Source organism: Leiobunum rupestre, chromosome 7 (assembly GCF_980474605.1).
Source record: "Leiobunum rupestre chromosome 7, qqLeiRupe1.1.hap1, whole genome shotgun sequence".
Lineage (NCBI taxonomy): Eukaryota > Metazoa > Arthropoda > Arachnida > Opiliones > Sclerosomatidae > Leiobunum > Leiobunum rupestre.
Window position 1 is genome coordinate 40,933,029 of NC_143390.1, and position 3,415 is coordinate 40,936,443.

At 33.5% G+C, this 3,415-nt stretch overlaps 1 long non-coding RNA gene across 1 annotated transcript; it reads right to left on the reverse strand.

Moving 5' to 3' along the window:
* Nucleotides 1–212: 212 nt before the first annotated feature.
* Nucleotides 213–2,739, reverse strand: LOC149936318 (uncharacterized). The gene is made up of 3 exons (XR_016472351.1): nucleotides 2,554–2,739; nucleotides 596–654; nucleotides 213–524 (listed from the first exon to the last, which is right to left on the reverse strand). It is a non-coding gene; the product is annotated as an uncharacterized LOC149936318 (long non-coding RNA).
* Nucleotides 2,740–3,415: the final 676 nt, after the last annotated feature.

A 3,415-nucleotide genomic window follows, 5' to 3' on the forward strand; every position in this document is an offset into this window, starting at 1 on the left:
TATCCACCAATTTCCAGATTTATTTAAAAAACGTTGGTAAAAAGAATATCATTTTAACTTATTTAATTATGTTTTTTACGCAACCAAGCATTTATTTGAATAAAAGTGGCATTTATTTAAATAATAGGCTTATTCACTTTCGATTATTTAAATATTTTACAATTTTTATTCAACTATTGGTTATTTAAATAAATATTATTTAAATATCGCCGAGCTTATTTTATTCATGGATAAAAATTAATCGAATGCCGAGCACTAATGTGGACCCCTCATTTAAATTCAATTTTCCTACCCGAGGTGATATGATTTTTCTCAATCACTCTGGTATGGCACCACACGCAGAGGTATTCCTTGGTTTAAATGAAACTTCTAATTAAATTATATTTCTTGATATTTTGAACTTAATTCGGCCGTTCACTTAAGATTTATTCGATGGAAAAATCAATTTTCTTCACAGGATTGATTCACTCTTGAATAGGATCGAATTTTCCACCAAATCGCAGTTGCGTACACGGTATTATGGGCTGTAAAATGTCAAAATTACACGGCTTATTAACAAACCATATCTATAAAGGTAATAGTTTTGGAAACTCACTGTTTTATGTATTTCGAACTACACTGCTCAGAAACGTCTTTAGAAAAACCAACAGATACCTGCGAAGGTAAATGAGAAAATTGAGAGTTCTTTGTATTAGCCTCAGCTGATTATTATTACGAAGGCCTAACCAAATTTATGAATATGAAGATTTTTGTATTAAAAAACTTCTATTTTCTTCACCTCAGGGCTTCCAACGAAATCTTGAAAATTGGCGGCTAAAAAGGGACTTATAATGATAATAATGAAGTTAAACTAACAAGGAGACTACCCGAGGTGGTTATCACCGATTTTGTTGAAACTCTAGGGTTCGGTAGACCTTATGGTTGTATGAAAATTATCAAAGGGAAAAGTTGTAATTTGCTTTAGTTTCCCTATGGCAACCCAAAATGTTTTGACCTCTCCATTTAAAAAAGCATGGGATTTTCTCGGTTACCCAAATTTTGTTAAAATTTAACCAAAATTTATCAATTTTAGCCATAATCATTGATCAATTTTAACCAAAATAGGTCAAATTCATCTTTTTGGGTATGTTTTAAAAATTTAATTTTTCCAAAGTAAGTAAGTACCCTGTGAAACCAAGAAAATCGCATTGCTTTTTTAAATGGGGATTTTTTGTTTTGAGAGATCAAAAATATTTTCGGTTGCCATGGGAAAACTTAAGCCCATTGCAAACTTTTCCCTTTGGCAATTTTCATACTACCATAAGGTTTCAACAAAGTCGGTGATAACCACCTCGGGTAGCCTCCTTGTAAAAATCAAATTTCTTAAAATAGAAAACCGATAAAGACCAATTGATGCTTTATTTAAAATTAAATATCTTAAAAGGCGATAAATGTTTCTTCACGGATCCCAAAAATTAACTTAGTTTTTAATTATCACTAACAATTTATAAGTTATATCGATTTGACCATATTTTAGACTAGTGTTCGGAATTGTTTATTCATTATCCACAAATTTTCCGATTTATTTAAAAAAACGTTGGTAAAACGAATATCATTTTAACTTATTTAATTATGTTTTTTACTCAACCAAGCATTTATTTGAATAAAAGTGGTATTTATTTAAATAATTGTTTGTTTTATTTAAATAGTAGGCTTATTCACTTTCACTGGGTGAAAGCTCGGAACAACTCCTTCCGCGTTGAGTTTGCAAGTTCTCTCCCCACTGGTTTAGGGGTTTTCCCCCGAGATCTTCGGTTTCCCCTTCCATAAAAACTTTGTTGAGGTTAACGGTAATAGTAAGTGTAGGGAGCTGTTGGCTGGCGTGGCTTGCAGGGCTTGCCACCACCCTCCTACGCATTGTAACCCGGCCACCTGAAATAAAGGCTTTAAAAGTCGCTCGATGACTTAGGCCTAAGGCTGTGCCTTGGGTATTAGCCGAGCTGATTATTATTATTATTATTATTTATTATTTAAACATTTTACAATTTTTATTCAACTATTGGTTATTTAAATAAATATTATTTAAATAAATATTATTTAAATATAGCAGAGCTTATTTTATTCATGGATAAAAATTAATCGACTGCCGAACACTATTTTAGACTACCCTTAAACCGAATTGAAGGATTTTGGTAACCCTTATGTTATTTCTAAATTGTATTCGGGCTGGAGATAAATATGGTTGTTGTTGATAAGCCAGTACACGAAATTAAGAGGTCAATGCCGTCAACACCATTTTGCGGAGCGACGCGCCAAACACACTTTGTTTTTCAAATATGTTTTCAAACGCAGCTGGACTCTAAAAACATACATCGCGAAGAAATAATCAAGTACCCTTATTAGCGGATAGTTAAGCCAAACGCCTAGTAGGGGGTACGGTTTACGTATAATTGTTTTATGGCAAAATACCAATTAACATACGACGCGAGTATCGCATTAATAAATAATAATGAACAAAATATGCGTGTCGATCTTAATTCTAATTGAATTAATTTTCAGCGGGGGGTGACTCACCTACAACCAGTAGCGCCAAATACCTTGATTTTACCCGGGTTTGCTTACAATTTTCCAAGATGTAAATTCTTATTTTTGTTTGTAATTAATTTGGGGTTAATAGGCTCGAATCAGACACTCCTCTCCTAATTTGCTTACTGTTGAATTTCCAAATTGATTGAGGGGAGTTTGCCGCTCGACAACTCGTAATCGCTCCAAAATGCTAATTTTTAAAGCGAGGCGAGACGCGTTGGAGCGGCCCAGTTTTCAACGAGAAAGGCGAACCGCGGATACACGCTCGCCATCTATCGGTCGTTACTAGAGGTTTTTCCACATTTTTCGCTACCTCAAATGGATGAATAGAAAAGTGATAAAAAAATTTGCAAGTGATTTGTGAGCTTGTTTATATCGTGGTTGTAAAGAAAATATAGATGCTTTAAATTTGAAGTTTACCTTATCCGTTATATATTTTCATTGCGTTGGATATTTTTCATTTATTACGCACTTTTATATAATTAATCGGTTAAGCAAGATGCTAAGCCAAATAATAAATAAAACAGTGACGTTGAATTTTCTGATTTAAACCGTGAATAATTTTACAACATCTACTGTTGAACGAATTAGTGCATGTGATATGAAAAGCGTTTGTTGGTCCACGTGGAAATGTATCACTAAGATTTCATGTCATCCGATGATACTGAGGGCTGATATTCACGTAGCTCTAGCTTGGTCTCGGGTCAATCTACCTTTCGACCAGTTCCGGGCCCTAGGCTTCAGCTGCAACTGCGTGCATGAAACAATAATTTAATTTTGATACTAGCTATTGAATGGTATTTACAAATTTTGATTCAAATAATCTAATTGAAGTTTCACATTTTTATTG